This window comes from Canis lupus, chromosome 38 (assembly GCF_003254725.2).
Source record: "Canis lupus dingo isolate Sandy chromosome 38, ASM325472v2, whole genome shotgun sequence".
NCBI classification, from domain to species: domain Eukaryota; kingdom Metazoa; phylum Chordata; class Mammalia; order Carnivora; family Canidae; genus Canis; species Canis lupus.
In genome coordinates this window covers 8,773,330-8,792,608 of record NC_064280.1, presented here as the reverse complement: position 1 = coordinate 8,792,608, position 19,279 = coordinate 8,773,330, and the positions used below count along the sequence as shown (strand labels likewise).

Below are 19,279 nucleotides of genomic sequence, written 5' to 3'. Positions count from 1 at the left end.
ACCAGGAAATCCTAATCACAGAATCGTTTCTGATTTGGCTGGTTATCAACTTTGGTGAATATTAATTTATTAAGAAAGTCTCAAACCAGACTCCTGCCTGACTCCTGAGAATGAAGTAGCTCCATAATAGAACTGGAGGAGGCTCCGTTTCATAAAATCAGGCATGACCACTTTGGATGAAATGTCAATAATTGTGCAGAAAAGGTTTTGTGCTCATCCATCCACCTATTAATCTAATGTCCATTCATATATGCATTAATTGCTTGCCTTCTACGCCTTTTCTTAGGTGCTGAGGATACATAGTGAACTAACCAGAATCCCTGCCCTTGTGAAACTTACATTTTATCAGAGGAGATGGATTTTAAACAAATATTATAAAATTAATATTTCTAGTAAAATATCATACATGCCACAAAGGGGACTATGAAAGAGAAAATAACAGGGACATATATGTATATATATCCTGTCAAAATTTGTGAGATGAAGGGAAGTTTCTTCAAAGAAATTTGAAGAACAAAGGAAAGGAACTAGAAAAAAAAAGGGATAAAATGCTTTCCAATGAATAAAAGAAGCATGAAGGCTCATGGCCAGTGTATCTTGCAAACTCCACATACTAAAACAGCCTGCAGAGAATCTGTGGGTATGATGTGAAAAAAGAAGAAAAAATAATTTGACACCTTTTGTTATTTGGTACTATGTCCCAAATCAACATTCTCATTTACAGAAATATGTACATTATTGATAAATAAGAAATATACATTTTTAAGATTTTATTTTTAAGTAATCTCTGCATCCAAAGCAGAGCTCGAACTACAACCTAGAAATCAAGAGTCATACACATCACCCACTAAACAAGCCAGGGACTCCGAGAAATATGCATTTAAATATTCAATATATTGAGATTGATATATATTTTGTTGTTATGTTATCGTAATGGAGACGCCCAGGAAATAGTTCAGTGTCACAGGGTAATCTCTAAAGAATTGTGATAGAATTAGTAATAATATATTATTATCATGATACGAATAGCTTTTATCAACTATACAACAGCACACCATTTAAAATAAGTCCAAAGCTCAAATTTTCATTTTTTAAATGAGAATTAATATCAAGTTTTAATAGTGATCACAGAAAGTATTTTGTAAGACAATGCTAATTTTTTTTAGATTACCAAAGTTTTCCAAATTAATACTAACTATACATTCTCTGTCTGACAAAAACACCCCGTTAGAAAGACAACTTTTTTAAAGATTTTATTTATTTGAGACAGAGACAGACAGCCTAGGCAGGAAGAAGGGCAGGGAGGGAAGGAGAAGCAAACTTCCCACTGAGTGGGGAACCTTATGTGGGGTTCAATCCCAGGACTCTGAGATCATGACCCTAGTGGAAGGCAAATGCTTAACCAACTGAGCCACCCAGACACCCTGACAACTTGTTTTCTAAAATGCTTTTAAATCAGCCACATTAGCTTGCATAGTCATTTTTGTAAAGTATGTGCTTGTGATTTTGAAAGACATTTAACACCTTCTGTAACTAGCTTCCTTGAAAAATGTTTAGTCTAAGACAAGTTTTATATGAATTATGAACTTACTGACCTGAATATTTGAATAATTTTCAAATCCAAATTTCACCATAATGCTTCACATTATTAAATTTATTATGCTTTTATGACAGTGTTTGAATTAATAATTGACCTGCTAATCAACATTTAAAAAGAGCCTGAGTAAATGGACATTTGGAACTTTGTGAATAATCTGATTTATTAAACATTTTTAACTTTCCCTAGAGTTTATGGCTAAATCCCAAAGATTCCTTGGCTTACTTCACCCCTAATATTATCCTCCTAACCCTGCCAATATGTATGGCATTCCTTTGACCATCTTGGTGAATAGACTGGAAAAGAATAAGGTGAAAAGGAAGGAAGATACTGCAAGAATGATTCCAACCCATTCCCATCTCTTTAACATTTTCACAATAGTGTAACTAACATATACACATACAATAGTGTAACCTACATATACACACACTAACACATATATATTATATATTAGTATACACACACACACACACAGACACACACACTTGGCTTATGTGATTCTTTGAAAACAAACCAAAAAACCCCAAACAAACCATCAATTAATCTAATCAAGACACACAAAGTAAGTATAAGCAAGGAAATCACCATAGTTACATATTTTTTTAATTATAAGGGACCACTTTACACAACTCTGTACAAATAAATGTAAAAACCTAGATAAAATGAATAATTTTCTAGAAAAATCCAATTTACCAAATTTGACTCTAGAGCCTGCTATAATGCTAAACAAACCATGAAGAAAGCAGAAAATTTGGGAGTGAAAGGGAGCAATTCTAAAGGTACATATGACAGTGGACTCAGAGGAAAATACTATCAAATACACGTCTTTTCTAGATCTGTGCTTTTATAAAGCTCTCATAAAGCAAATTTGTGTTTTAAAATAACTAGGCTTATGGGGAAATAGGCTGGAGGATGCTGGGGGCAGTCAGAAAGCTGGCATTGCATAGTCAAGGTGGAGCTCTAGTTTGAGAGGCCTCTGTCACTTGACACAGAGCTGGGCCAGCCGCTGACCTGCCCAGGTGCACTGACCTTGAGAGCAACAATCAAGTGTCAGGGGATTGGGAGTCGGGGCTCAAGTCCTCAAGGCTTCCTGGGGATCTTGTGCCACTCAGGCATCATCGCCTTGGGATAATGGCTGTGCACGCCTGGTTCTCCCTGTCAGGGATCTGCATCAACTTAAACTTCAGCCCTTTACTTCAAGACCCCATGCAGAGGGCTCAAATGTCACAGACTGGAGATATGGCCACTGCTCCAGTCACTGCTGATTCTTCACAGCTCTGTGACCAGGAATGTGTTTTAGCAGCCTGGAGTGACAGAACTTGTCTGAGGCAAGAGGGGAAAGGTAAAAGACTTAAGTCATAAGGGGCTGAAAGGGGACACCCCAGGAGTCCAGACCCAGAAGGCATTTGGAAATCACCGAACTTGAGAGGGTGAAGAGAGTCAGGCACCATGAAGCCTGGTGTCTTGCACTCTGCCCAGCCCACACTGCCTCTGCAGCCCCTCTGACTCAGTTCAAGGGACTGTCATTTTCATGTGGGAAAGGTCAGACATTCTTCAGGAGGCTCTCTGACAGAAAGTCCTGCCTTCCCGTCCCAGGGTGCTCACTGACTGGAGGAGTACACATCAGCTGGCTGCTTAGAAACAGAAAGGGTAGCTTGGTGATGCTCAAGCCAAAGACCCACATAGTTCAGAAAAGGCTCTGGCTGTCACAAGATCAAGACCTGTAACAGCTGGAAGGCACTCAAGAAAGGATCTCTGTTACAAGAGGTGAATTCCGGCATCTGTGTTAATGCAATTTCCCTTCCTTTGTTGTTAATGTTATATACCCTAGATCCACTAAAAGGACTGTGCATGAACCAACGTGACTACTGCATTTTACTGTCATAATCCCCCCATTTACTAATTGTTTATGAGGTAATTTCAGTTTCGGAAACATGAATTACCCTAAAATAAACTGTTGTAAAGAGCAGATAATTCTATATGTCACTTAAAGTACTCCAGAGAATAGAATTCCTTTCAAATATTTCTATATGAAGCAAGTATCAATCCATAGGAAAAAGAAAACTCCAAAATATATTGCACAGAAACTGTACAAATATTTCACAAAACAATCTCATTTGTAATATCAATTAAAAACCTAAATAAAATACTAGAAAGCAAGTTCTAGGACCTCGCTTAAAGAATATTTTATTATGAGCAAGAAGAGTATTGTAAGAAGTCAGAGAGATAGGCAAAATATTAAGAAGTTTATTAATATAACTCGCGATATCAATATATCTGAGAAGAAAATTCAAATCATCTCCTCCTTGGTCACTGAAACGAAATTTGTCAAAAGGCAACACCAATTACTGGTTTAAAAAAACACTGAAGAAATAGAATAGACGAGTAATTCCTTAACATAACTTAAAAATGCATATGCCAACGATCCTGATTATTTGTCAACCATGTATCTGCAATTTCACCTACTGGCTAAGATCTATTTGTATCCCTCAATAAATATTTGGGGCTTTTTCACCATCATTGCAGGACATGTACACACACAGAGCAGTGAAAAATCTGAGCAATTCAAATGTGCACATCCTCTGTTCAGGTCCAGCAAGGTGCTGCTCGGCCTTCTGTTATCAGCTCTTCTACAGAGACGACCACGGGATGGAAACAGCAGGGGGCAGCACAATGTAATACAAGACACTGACTCTACTGGCCAGGTAGGGTTTGAATGTCAACTCTGGTACTGTTAGAGGGAGGGTCACTTCATACTTCTAAACCTAGTTTCTTTCTTTTGTAAAATAAAGCAAATACAATCTACCTTGATGAACTGTTTTAAGAATTAAGAATATATGTGAGATAAGTCTCTATCTGTACAAAAAAAAAAAATACATGTATATACCCTAGAAGCAATGGCTCAGTATTTGTTAATTCAAAGTTTGTGGTGACTTTCTAAACCATTATTAGCAGAAAGAAGAAGAATTGAATATGCGTGTGTATTATACACACACATATATAAATATGAAATATATATGTGTATATATGCGCAGCTGGATATATTTTATATATCTGTGTGTATCATTTGTATGTGAAAAGCAGCACCATGTACATGGACTAATACTGAAAGCTTTATTGTTAATTCAAGAAGATGAAAGTACCATAATCAGCTTTACTGTCTAACACAGCAATAGATGTTCTCAGTGATGTAACTGGTCAAAAGAGAGAAATTAGAAGTATAAACACTGAAAAGAGAGCACTAAAAATATCAATATTTGTAGAGGATATGATTTAAACTCAGCAATCCCACTAGACTTAAGTGAAAAGATTCTACAAACAATAAAGTAATTCAGTTAGGTGGTGGGGTGTGAAATTAAAATACAGAAATCAATAGCCTTCATCTATACACACAATGACCAATTGAAGATATAAGGTAAAAGAAGACTTTATTTATATTTTCAATGAAAATAAAATTAAAAGTTTAGAAAATCACGAAAGAGGAGAAAAATCTACCTGCGAAAAATTTTGAACATTCTTCATCACAAACATAAAATAGAATAAATAGAAATATATACTATAAAAATATTTGACTTCATAAGGGCATCATAGACAGGCTATATGGTAAAATAAATAGGCATAAATATCCAAGAAAACTTTGGAAAGAAGGGTGACAAGGGTGACAAGAGTGACAAGATTAGGCCTATTGAAAACCAAAACTAATGGAGTGCCTGAGTGGCTCAGTCAGTTAAGCATCTGCCTTCAGCTCAGGTCATGATCTCAGTCAGGCTCCTTGCTCAGTGGTGTGTCTGCTTCTCCCTCTCTCTGCTCCTCCCCCCAACTTGTGCTTGCTCTCTCTTTCTCTGTATCAAACAAATAAATAAAGTCTTAAAACAACAACAAAATCAAATTTAAAATTAAAAATTGAGTTAGCAACTACTCATTAAACAGACCAACAAAATTAACTAACATGTCAAAAATAGACCTACCTATGTACAGAAATCTGCTATATCCTTGGAGGCACCTAAGTGGCACAGCTGGTTAAGCATCTGATGCTTGATTTTGGCGGGATGGTAATCTCTGGGTAGTGAGATTGATCTTCATATCAGACTCTCACTTGGCTGAGAATATGCTTGAGATTCTCTCCCTCTCCTTTTTGCCCTGCCCCTTTGTGATCTCTCTCTCCCTTTCCAAAATAAATATATTTTTTTTAATTTAGAAAGAAATTTACTATATAGCAGAGGTAGCATTTCAAATAAACCAGAGATTCCTAGAATTTTAAATCAATAATTTTTGTGACAAACTGGGTAGTTATTTGAAAAATAGTGTTCAATTGATACTTCATTACACACTAAAATAAATCCAAATCAATTAAAGATATATACATTCACACATATGATTTCATACATATCTCCAACAAAAACATAGAATATATGATTAATTTATTTATGAATGTAGAATGTAGAAGGTTGTTTTAACTTACTTCAAAATAAAAAAAAATAAAATATCTGTTGCTGCTTGATATAAATAAGAATGTGTGCTTAGTCACGCCCCTCCATCACTATAAGCAAAGGCAAAGGTTGTAACAAGCTTTAAACAAAATTGGATTTTATAGTACATATTAAAAATACCTAATTTATAAAAAGCCTTATATATTAATAAGAAAAAATTCAATTCAATAGAAAATGGGCAAAACACATGAATAGGCAATAATATATATATTGAGCAATAAATTCATCACTTATATAGCTGGATTCTGAAGAAGCAGACTTGTTGCTAACCTATTTATATTTGTTCATATACATGTAAAGAAAATTCACTTTAAAAATTATCCCAGTTTTCATTTCCACAATGATCACAGAATAATTTCAAAAAGGCCCTCTAGGGTAGCCCCGGCGGCTCAGCAGTTTAGCGCCACCTTCAGCCCAGGGCCGCCTGATCCTGGACACCCAGGATCCAGTCCAACATCGGGCTCCTTGCATGGAGCCTGCTTCTCTCTCTGCCTGTCTCTCTCTCTCTCTCTCCATCTCTCTCATGAATAAATAAATAAAATCTAAAAACAAAACAAATACAAAGCACTCTAAAATATTTGATATCCAAAAATATTGCCGCTTTAAAGACAGAGAAGTAAATAATTTTTTTTTCATTTTATATAATGAGAATTTTTAATTACTTTAGTTTCAAGTAAAATGTACTCTTCATTATAATAAAAATGAGAGTTTCAGCAAGTGGGATATCTTTCATAGATTTTTTCTGATGAAAAATTATCTTTGTAATTTAACCAAAAACACACCCTTCTGATGACTGTGGGCATCTTTAAATATTAAGGAAGTCAAAACTTTCCTAGACACAAAGTGTAATCACACAATTTTTTGTTCATTTTCATAACAATCCAAATGTTAAAAAATATCATATCCTCATTGTATTTATGAAGAAACAGAGTATTCCTTGCAGTGTTTAATACTTTATGTGTAATACTTTTGAACATGATTTCTTTTCATATAGTGGCAGCTCCTTAGAAACAAGATCTACACTGGCTAAGTAACTGCTTATCTCTGGGTGTTCTGCAGCTTTTTCATTTAGTAATTGTTTTGATTAAATGAAATGTAGAAATAGCATCAGATATAGAATGCTCAGAATACTCAAAGAAATACACCTTTAGGGCAGCCCTGGTGGCTCAGCAGTTTAGTGCCGCCTTCAGCCCAGGGTGTGGTCCTGGAGACCCAGGATCAAGTCCCATGTGGGGCTCCCTGCATGGAGCCTGCTTCTCCCTCTGCCTATGTCTCTGTCTCTGTCTGTCTGTCTGTCTGTCTCTCTCTCTCTCTCCTCTCTCTGTCTCAGGAGTAAATAAATAAAATCTGAAAAAAAAAAAAAAGAAATGCACCTTTAATAAATCCATATTAAATCTGTTAATTTTACTCAGATTTTGAAGCAGGCATAATGAAATTAGAGCTGTATAATGAAATCATGTTATCTGCTCATCTATTTATAATGTTTTCATAAATATCTCTCTGTGATTCAGTAAGCCTCTCAGATGTGCTAGAAATTGTGTTATAAGTTTTATTTTCTTATTCTCATAATAATACAAGTAGTTAGAAATATCATATCCCCATAATATCTATGAAGAAACAGATGATTACAAATATTCATTAATCTGTTCTGAGGTAGAATACAAATAAGAATTCTGACATCATAGCATAATTTCTTAAACATTAGACCATATTGTCTGCCCCAAAATACTATCATGAATATTCATGTATAACGAATGTATTTTATTGAAATTCTGACATAAACAAATTCATCTAACTTGCATCAATGCTAATTGATTTAAGCATGTTACATTAAAAAAATAATTTTCTCTCTTTAAAGGCTAATGTTTATATTTATTTTTCTATTTAAACTCATTTTCGGAATCCCTGGGTGGCTCAGTGGTTTAGCGCCTGCCTTTGGCCCAGGGTGTGATCCTGGAGACCCAGGATGGAGTCCCACATCAGGTTCCCTGCATGGAGTCTGCTTCTCCCTCTGCCTGTGTCTCTGCGTCATGCTCTCTGTGTCTCTCATGAATAAATAAATAAAATTAGAAAAAAAAAACTCATTTTCTATTTCTTAGCCATGAAAAGGGAAGAAAGGCAGAGACCAACACACAGGCAGGATTTAGGGCAGGACTGACAATAGAATTTTCTGCAATTAAGATTTTTTCTATATCTCCATTTTTTAATATGATAGCCACTAGCCACATAGGGAGAATGGCTGAAAATGGTCAAAGTGTATAAACTTCCAGTTATAAGATGAATAAATTATGAGGATATAAAGTACAGAATGGAGTCTACAGTTAACTATATTGTACTATATACTTGAGTTGCTAAGAGAATATATCTTAAATGCCTACACACACAGAAAAAAAGAAGGAAAGAAAGAAAATAAGAAAGGAAGAAAAAGGAAAATAAAACTATGTGAGGTAGTACATATGTTAACTAATCTTATTGTGGTAATTACTTGATAATATATGCATTCATCAAATTATGGAGCTGCAAACCTTAAACATATATAATGTTATTTATTAGTCATATCTCAGTAAAGATGGAAAAAAGTTTTAAATTTTGTTATAAATGAAAAATGTGATTAATACATATAAAGATCTAGATTTTTACCTTCATTTAATTTTAATTAGTTATAAGTTTCAATAGCTACATGTGACTAATAGATGATATACTGGACAGTGGAGCTCTAATGTCTTTGCCACACGGCCACCCTGTAATGATAGAAGTCCTGTCATCCTACTTCCATATTCCTTAATCAGCCCACATTTTTTTCAACTGTTAAGCCACCTTAGCAGCAAACATTTCAATTTCTTTCGAATTAGTACACCTACTTCTACTCTTGGCAGTCCATTGTCTAGATAACAATAAAAGAAGTATTTAAAAAACTCAAATTAACATAACATAATACTTGATGGTGAAAGATTGAAAGCTTTTTCCCTAAGTTTGGGAACAAGACAAGGACGCCTGCATTCACCACTTCTATTTAATATAGTACTGGAAGTTCTAGACAGAGCACTTAGGCTTGAAAAAGAAACAAATGACATTTCAACTGGAAAGAAAGAAGTAAAACTATCTCTTATTTGTCAGTGAAATGATTTTACATAGAAAAAGGGCCTAAAGAATACACACATTCACACATGCACAGTTAAAGCTAATAAACAAATTTAGCAAAGTACAAGACTCAAAATCAACACACAAAAATCAGTTGTATTTCTATACAGTGACAATGAACAATCCAAAAATAATATTAAGAATACAATTCCAAAAAAAAAAAATAATAAAAAATAAAAAAATTAAAAAAAAAAAGAATACAATTCCATTTACAATAGAATCAAAAAGAATAAAATACTTAGAGATTAAGTAAGGCGTCATAAGATTTATGCACTGGAAAGTATAGAACATTACTGAAAAAAATTAAAGAAGACCTAAATAAATGGAAAGGCATCTCATGTTTATGGATTGGAAGACTTAATATCATTAAGATGGCAATTCGACCACAGCTGTACACGGATGTAATGTATACCTATCAAATTCCAACAGCATATTTTCAGAAATGTAAAAACTCATTCTAAAATTCATATGTCATCTCCAGGGAGTTGAACAACCAAAACAGCCTTAAGAAAAAATAATAAAGTTGGAAGTCTCACTTCCTGACTTAAAAATGTATTATAAAACTATAATAATTAAAATAGTATGATACTAGCATGGGATAGTCAAGTTTACCAGTGGAATAAAATTGAGAGTCTAGAAATAAACTCTCAGAACTATGGTCAATTGATTTTCTTCAAGGGTTCTAGGACCACTCAATGGAGAAAGAACATTATTTTCAACAAATAATCCTGGGAAAATTGTATATCCACATACAAAAGAGTGAGGTTGCACCCTTACTCTACACCAGATACAGAAATTAACTCAAAATGTATCAAAGGCCTAAAGTTTAGAATACTATAAAACTCTAAGAAGAAAACTTAGGGGCAAATATGCATGACCTTGGATTTGGCAATAGTTTCTTAAATATGACTGCAAAGTACAGAACAAATGACAACTAGATAATTAGACTGCACTAAATTTAAGAACATTTGTACATCAAAAGATACAACCGAGAGTGAAGAATCAAACCACAAAACAGAAAAATGTTACTTAAGAATCATATTTCTGAAAAGGTTTTAATATTCCAAAATACTAAAAATTCCTACAATTCAACAGCAACAACAAAGCAAACAAACAATTTGAAAAAACAGCCAAGACGTGAATAGACATTTCTCCAAAGAAGATGCACAAATGACCAATACACACATGAAAGATACACAAAAGCATTGCCTATTTGGGAAATGCAAATCAAAATCACAATTCAATATTACTTCATGCTTGCTAGAATGGTTATAATAAAAAAAAAAGGAAGGAAGGAAGGGGAGTGAACAAGGGAGAGAGAAACAAACAAGTGTTGGCAAACACATGGAAACATTGGAACTCTTTTGTAAAAATTTTATTTAGTTGAAAAACAAGAGGAACAGGAGGAGGGGAGAGACAAACAGACTTCTCACTGGGTCAATCCCAGGACCCCAAGATCATAGCTGAAATCAATAGGTGCTCAACCAACTGAGCCACCCTAGTGCCCCAGAAAAATTGGAACTCTTGTACATTTCTGATGGGGCTGAAAATGATGCAGGTACTATAGAAAGAGGTTTCACAGTTCCTCAAAGCTGTATGCATTGAATTACCAAATGATTCAGCAATTCAGCTCTTAGGCATATTCCGAGAAGAAATGGAAGCAGAAACTCAAGCAGGTGATAATGTACCAATGTTTACTGTAGCATCATTCACACTAGTCAAAGGGTGGCGACAACCCAAGTGTTCATCAATAGATGAACAGATACACAAAATATATATACATATAGTGAACATTATCTAGTCATAAAAAGGAATGAAGTTCTGACACAGGCTACAGCATGGATGAATTTAAAAATACTTAAGTGAGATAAGCTAGACACAAAAAGAAAAAAATAAGTGTGTATGATTCATATAAAAATATTTATATGAAATATCTAAAATAAGCAAATTCATAGAGACAGGAAGTATAGTAGAGGTTACCAGGTTCTGGGAGGAGGGTGGAATTGGGAATTATCACTTAATGAGTACAGAGTTTCTGTTTGGGTTGATAAAATGTTCAAAACCTATGGTAGTAGTAATGATTATTCAGTATTGTGAATTTAATTAATGTCACTGAATTTTATACTCAAACATTGTTAAGATAACAATTTTTGTTATGCATATATGTATTTTACCATAATTATCAAGATAGTAAAATAACAAAACCTCAAAGTATGTTTTTAAAAAACAATATCATTCAACCATCAAAAAAAGTCTCCCAAATAGATGCTTTTCATTTAAAATATAAAATCCAAATTTCCTTATCTAAGCTTCCAAGCCCTTGTGTATTTCAGCTCTTGTCTTCTTCAACCTTAAGCCATTAACTGCTCCTATATCCATTTCTTGAACATTTTAAGCTGATTGCCACTTTAAGATTTTTATCAGCTTTTTTGACAGTCTGCAAAGCTAGTGTATATTTATGCAATGAACAGATGTTGGCTTTTTCTATAAGCTTAATTCTATCACAGTTGGAAAGGTAATTGCAGAGTGTCATACTTAAAAACATGAATTCTGGAGCCAGACTACTAAGGTTTAAATCTAAGCCTCACAACATACTACCTGCATGACTTTGTAAGTTACTATGTCTCAATTTCCTTACATGTAGAATAAGAATAAAAATAAAACCTACCTAATGAGACCATTATGAGTATAACATAACATATGTTCTGGGTATAACATTAATTACTGTAATGTAGTCCTCAGACTGATGTCTGGCTCATGGTAAATGTTACTAAGTGTATTCCATTTATTATTATTATTAATTATTATTATTATTAATTAGTATTATATTTGCCTCAGAGTTATCTTACTTTCTTCCTCCTTCTTCCTGTTCCTTCCTTATCAAAAGAAAACAGTTTACATACATAGCACACAGTAATCCTCTCAATGGAGAAAATCTTCACACCTAGTTTTAAAGGATGCATCTCCATTGAGCTAAATCCAACATAGGAATTCCCTTTCTGCTTGACAGTGTTCGGTCTAGATGTAAATACATAATCCAGTTCTGGCCAAGAAGTCTTACTAAGAAGTTTTCTGGTGGGACACCTGGGTGGCTCAGTGGTTGAGCAACTGCCTTTGGCTCAGATCGTGATCCTGGGGTCCTGGGATGGACTCCCACATCGGACTCCCTGCAGGGAGCCTGCTTCTTCCTCTGCCTATGTCTCTGCCTGTCTCTATGTTTCTCATGAATAAATAAACAAAATCTTAAAAAAAAAAAAACAAAAAAAAAAAACGAAATTTCTTGTCATCACTCCAGGAAAGACTTGCATCATTAATAGAAAAAAATATATAGTTACAGGGAAAAAAAAGGCTCTTTTTACATTGCTTTGTGTTTTCTGTCTTGAACAGAATTGTGGGGAGACATGATTTTGGAGTTTCAGCAACCCTCTTGCAACACCAGACCATTAGGAGGCAATTCTCCATGGTGCTTCTATTCTTACTGTGACAGCTTTTGTTTTAGACTATTTTTTTCAAGAATGTTTGCATGGCAAACAGTTTTGGAACTTACAAACAATATTTCCCTTGAATAAGAGGTCATATTTGTTTTCTGACAAGGATGATAAAGACAATGCCCTCCTTCAGTACAAAACTTGGGCATGTTTGCCAGCAGTCCACTTAGAAGATTTGGGACTTCCTACCTTGGGGCCACTCAGCTGTGGCACAACCTGAAATGTGTGCAGAGCATCCCTCAGAGCTGCTCCAGAGAGGCCCTGGGGGGTTTGTAGGACAAAGAGAACTGGTGTGAACATGAAGTTCATGCCACCTCCTATGCTAACACTGATTAAGTCCTCTGTAGAGACAGAGGATCCAACATTTTTTACCATTTTTTTACATGAAGCTATGGCAGGATAACTACAGTTAACCCTTCAACAATGCAGGAGGTTGGGAGTGCTGACCTCTGTACAGTCAAAAATCCATGTATAACTTTTGACTCCCCCCAAAACTGAACTACTGGTGGCCTACCATTGGCCAAAGGTCTTACTGAAACATAAACCATTAACCCATATTTTGTATGTGATATATATTATATGCTATATTCTAACAATCGAGTAAGAGAAAAGAATTATTAATAATCACAAGGAAGAAAAAATACACTTATAGTACTGTATTCATTGAAAAAAATCCATATGTAAGTGGACCCACACAGTTTAAATCTGTGTTGTTCAAAGGTCAACTGTACCTACTTTGCTAGCAAGGTAACATTTCAGACCTTTCCTAGTTCCTGACAAACACAAGTTTAAGTATAAGAACCACCTTGCTGAAAACAGTAGAGAAAAATACAGGAAGGTCTTACTAAGCTACAGTACCAACCTTGGAGTATCTACCTCCAGGTTTATTACGTGATAAAAACACACCCACCCAAGAGGTACTTGGGTGGCTTAGTCAGTTAAGTGTCCCACACTTGTTTTCGGCTCAGGTCATGATCTCAGGGAGGTGAGATCAAGCCCCGTTGGGCTCTGTGTTCAGTGCAGGGTCTGCTTAAGACTCTCCCTCTCCCTCTGCACCTCCCTCCCCTCTAAAAAACAAACCCAAACATACACACACACACACACCTTAAAATATATCCCATTGATGAACACATCATATCTAAAATTATGAGAAATTTTTATGAGAGTCACTCATTGACATGAGGAAAGCAAATCATCATTTGCTTATTTGAGTACCAAGAAAAAAAAAGATTAGAATATCTATTTGAAGAGATGTTCTTTTACTTACCTTCTCATATTTCCTGTAAAATCTATTATAGCTCAAGTTCAACTCTCAGGCAATTAGGAAATTAAAAAAAAATCCTTGTCAAATATATTGAAGTACATCAGCAGAGGTTACCATACTTGAGAATATTTTTATTTTTAGTTTTTTTTTTAAAGAGTTTATTTATTTTTTCATGAGAGACACAGAGAGAAGCAGAGACATAGGCAGAGGGAGAAGCAGCCTCTACACAGGGAGCCCAATGCAGGACTAGATCCCAGGACCCCGGAATCACAACCTGAGCCAAAGGCAGACACTCACTCAACCACTGAGCCACCCAGGAGTCCTGAGAATATTTTTAGTTCTTGAGAAGCAAATTCCTCCTCTTGTTACTAAGTCCTGTGATGCTAACCACTTCTGACTTCTTGGAAGTACCACAAACCAACAGATGCTTGTCACCTTTACAAATATGAAAACTCTGTTTTCTGTTACTCTGATATTCTTACTCCACCTTGCTATCCCAAAGAAGTTCTTTCTCTTCTTTTAAGTCTTAGGTCAACCTATTCTCTTTGTTTTGTCAAATAATTCCCAGCCCGAATTATCTGCTTCTCCTGCTCCTTTTCACTGTTATTTCACACACACTCATGTTTTCATCCCATGTGTGTCACGTTGTAAGTTGTACATACACCTCTCTCCCCCATCACATTTTGCCTTGCTTTAGAATTTTGCCTGCGTTGTATACATTTGTCTACTCCCACTCATCTCTTCATTAAACAAATAGTTACTAAGGAACTGTTATGTGGTAGCCACTGTTTTTGCTATGGGAATATTGCTGTACAAAAGTCACATTGAGGCATTTCCTCTGTAGAAATAACCTTCTGGTGAGAGAGACAGAGTAAAAACAGTCAGTGGAGAAATACAAAAGCAAAATAAGCAGCTTCAGATTAGTGCACTGAAGAACAAATGCAAAATAATTTTGAAATAAAAAGTAATGAAAAAATCCAATTTAGATATAACAGCCAAGAAATGCTTTTTCTGAGAAAGTGACATTGCATTGCTGACTTGAAAGGTGAGAATGAGGTGGTCATGAGAAAGGCCAAGAAACATACTCCAAAGGAGATAAACAGTGGAAAGGCTTGGGAAGGGTGATAAAAAAAAGATCAGAGAGATGGAGAGACCAGCTTCATAAAGAAATATGTGTGTCACGGTAAGGGATTTAGAATTTGTTCCAAAAACAATGGAACAAAAATCGCTGAATATTTCTATTCAAAGGATTGATGTAATCTAATTTACATTGCTGAGAAATCTGGCTGACTACTGTGAGCGAATTTACTGAGCCCTGCTGGATGTGTGGAAAAATTGTTCAGATTAAATATTATGGTATCTTTGAAGAATGCTGAAGTATGGCATGCAGCAAGTGGATGGACTAGAAATTAAAAGTGTTAATGGACTGAATGTGGCTAATGAGGGGGGAAAGGGGTATTGGGAGTAATCCATAGGTTTTGAAATTGAGCAAGTAGCCAACTGATGGTGAGGAAATGGGAGGAAGCTGAATTTTTGGAGGAATATCAAGAACTCCATTTTCAACATGCTAATTTTGAGATAGCCATTTAATATCCAAAATTAGATGTCAAAAAAGTAGATGGATATTAGAATCCGGATGGATTTCTGAAGAGATTTGGACTGAAGACACAAATATTATGTATCTGTATCAGTAAATACTTGTGGATGGTACTGAATGAGATTCTTTGGAAAGAGGACAGAAATTTGAGGCAAGGAAACATTTAAATGAAGAGTATTAGATCATTTATGGTCAATTAAAACATCTCCAATAAAACCATATCAAGAAGCAATCTTATCAAGTAACATACACTAAAATCTTGAAGTAGGATGTGCTTCTAAGTTTTTGAATTCACCATTTCAAAGATGTTGACTTGACAATCCTTAAAAATTGTTGTTATAATTTACCTACTTACAGATAACAAAACTGATCATCATGGAGAAAAAACAACTCGTGCATGGTTGCATAATTAGTAAAGAAAACAAAGAAGCCGGGCATTAAAGTCTAAGCTCATTTTTTTCACATCACTCTATCATAAAAAATATATTTAATTTTCCTCATTATGATATTACAAGTCCACCAAGTTAGACTGGTAAGTCCAGTTATCCTCATTTTCTTATCAATGAAAAATATGAGTCTCAAAAATATTTGATAATTTGTTCAAAGTCACACTGATAATTAGTAGAGTCATGGCTCGAGTTCAAGTCTCAATTCTTACACTCTTCTTACACTCTTGGTCCCATTCTAAAAAGAATCTTTACATTTCTTCATTTACCTGTTTCTTTTTTCTTAAGCATTTATTTATTTATTGAGAGCAAGCAAAGCATGAGTGTGGGGAGGGGCAGAGGGAGAGGGAGAGAATCTCAAGCAGACTCTGCAGGCATCACAGAGTCCTACATGGGGCTTGTCCTCACCAGACTGAGACCAGGACCTTAGCCAAAATCAAGAATCGGATGCTTAATCAACGGAGCCACCCAGATGCCCCTAAATTTATTATTTAAAAAACTCTAAGTATGTTAGTCTAAGTTCCTCATTTTGGCTATACTTTGCTTCCTTGACATTTTCTTCCACCAAGAAAGCATTGGCAATACACATAAAACTCTCCCTATCTGTGGCAGTACAGGCTTTCAGGGAACCCAACAGGTTCGATGCAGGACTCGATCCCAGAACCTCAGGATCATGACCTGAGCTGAAGGCAGATGAGCAACCACTGAGTCACCCAGGTGATATGACTACTTTGGTTTTTTAAGGGGAAATAAAGTTGAAGGAAATATAAGCATGTACCTGTGTTTCTTATCTCTATTTTTAAACTTTGAACTAACTTTACAGGATCTTTAAAATTTTAATTGGTAACACATGTATATCCTGATGACCTTGAATTTTCCTTTTAGCCCAAATCACATAAAAATATTCAAAAACTTCTACCAGAGATTCATTAATTATCAAATAATAATAATGTAAATGAATGGTAGTGAATAGCACATTTTTCATTAAATCTACTAACTAATTCTCATTCATGTTCCAACCCAATTTCATTCAACACACACTGATATTTTATTGGTCTTAGGCATTTGGATCAGTACTTATTTCCTAGACTATTTCAATATTCTTTTCCTTTTCATAAAGATAATTTGTGGAAATTAACTTTTCAGATTTTATATGGTAATTTCCTCGTTAAAAAGTTTTATATTAAGCTTAACTCCTCTGAGCAAAGCTTATGATGTGTAAATTTGAAAGTAAAAAGGCACAAATAATGAGTAGTTTCAGAAAATTATATGTGCACATGTAAAACATAGATGCACGTAAAGCATAAGGCCATTTATACCTTGTAGAGAACATGTGACAATTCTTTCTCTTTAGTATTATCTCTCTTGCTTTAAAATGTAATATTTTTGTCTGCTTCGGGAAATCTAAAAACATTCATTACCATGAACCTTCTAGTTCATTTTCACCTTTTAATTGACATGAAATATAAAACTGAAAAACAAAAACAAAAAAAAAATCCCAAGATGCATGTACATACTTCTAAAGAATCTTGAGGGTTTTTTTTAATCCTCTCAACTTTTCCTAATTACTTCATACTTAGAAATCCCGTCACATCTTTCCTTGTCTACACAACTGGGATTTACATTCTCCCTCTTAATACACCATCACAAATGAAAACATTGTTTTTGGTTCCAACTGCATATTCAATAGCTGCTGAGGAAATAAGAAATGTGTACTCATTTAATGAGTCTTCACACACTCAGACTTCAACTTGGTAGTGTAACAAACTGAAAAAAAAAAAAATCCCAAACTATAAAGTTCTACAAAAGATCACTCTGAGCCAAGAATGAATTTTTTTAGAGAAGAGGAGAGTAGGGCACTAATTCCTTAATCTTCCTGAGAAAATGACAGTCTAACTTCAGCAAATACTAAAGCAAAGTACATATTTATTAAACTTTTTGTCCTTTCGGAATATGCCATTCAAAGTTGTCCTTTGTCAATTCAAATGTCCTTCTGATGAATTTCATCTGCTCTCAAATATTAAAAATTCCCTTCTAGTATATATTTCCTTTAATTAATTTACCGGCCACTGAACTGGCCAGAGCACAGTTCTAAGAGGCCTGTTTAGGGTGTGAGATCCAAATAAAAGTGCCTAGTTATGGACCTTGGGGTTCAAGCCATGTAAATGAGTTACCCAATCCAATCTGGGAGGAGCAAATGCTGCAGTCATTTCAATTCACTGCGGTCATGTCGACCCAGCCTCATTCTAAATTTCCTCAAGTGCTTTCATCACATGGGTTTGGCGAATTGACAACTCAGAATAGATACAGTATTGATCTGTGTCTTCTCAGTGGTGCAGGTGGAACAAGGATATGAAAGGAGGCCCTTGAAGTTAGTATATTGGCACGCGTCCATTCCTGGATGTATTTTTTTCTTCTCTATTCATCTCAGGGAAATATCTAACTGGGTACTTTGTATGAGGTCATTCACAAAGTAATTCTCTGGTTGTTTTTTTTTTTTTTTTCTTTTTTTTTTTTTACATTTTTAGTGGGCCATTAGATTCAGGAGAATCTAAATTTCTTGTTCTTGTATTAAAATAACAATAAAACCTGATTTCTGATTCATGGAAGACATTATCTGTCACCTTTAGATTGTAATGCTGCAGGATTTGATAATTATGAGCACCTACAGAAATAAATGTCATGATTAAGTTCCAACATTAAATGTCCCTTGTAAAAGCATAGTAGTCAGTGTAAACATCTCCCACTTAACAAGAACTATTGTCTGATTTTTGGATATTTCGTCCTGACTCCTTAAAGATTTCCAGAAAATAATGAACTGTATGCCAATTATGTGAGATTCATGTCCATTGGTACTTTTAGCATGTATTTTATAGTATTAGAGAGTAATCATCTTTTGTTAGTGACCAAAATAAAGCATGAATAATGAAATTAATTTAAATCATAAGCCCTGGGAATAAGTCCTAGCTATGCCATTTTACAACCTATTCAACCTGGAAAAGTTACTCAGCATTTCCAGATCTTATTTTTCTTCACCTACACAGTGAGAAGAACACTAACTTCAAAGGATTATGTAACACATTAATATTTGTGAAAAGTACTTAAATTATGAAATGTTAATAAAATATTAATTATTATTGATTCTTATAACAAGTGTTTTCACATTCTCCCAAATTATACAGACATTAAAAGTAATACTCCCTATGGATTATGAAGGGATTATTAGGAGCTGGTTGTTGTTATGAGCATGCTACAT

General features: G+C 34.8%; 1 protein-coding gene and 1 pseudogene across 4 annotated transcripts in view; one reads left to right on the top strand and one right to left on the bottom strand.

The window, feature by feature from the left end:
• Window positions 1–19,279, bottom strand: part of BRINP3 (BMP/retinoic acid inducible neural specific 3) — a 377,833-nt gene that overhangs the window by 254,524 nt on the left and 104,030 nt on the right. The gene's annotated exons all lie outside the window — the stretch shown is intronic.
• LOC112642822 (60S ribosomal protein L12-like) overlaps window positions 2,729–19,279 on the top strand; it is a 32,665-nt pseudogene continuing 16,114 nt past the window's right edge.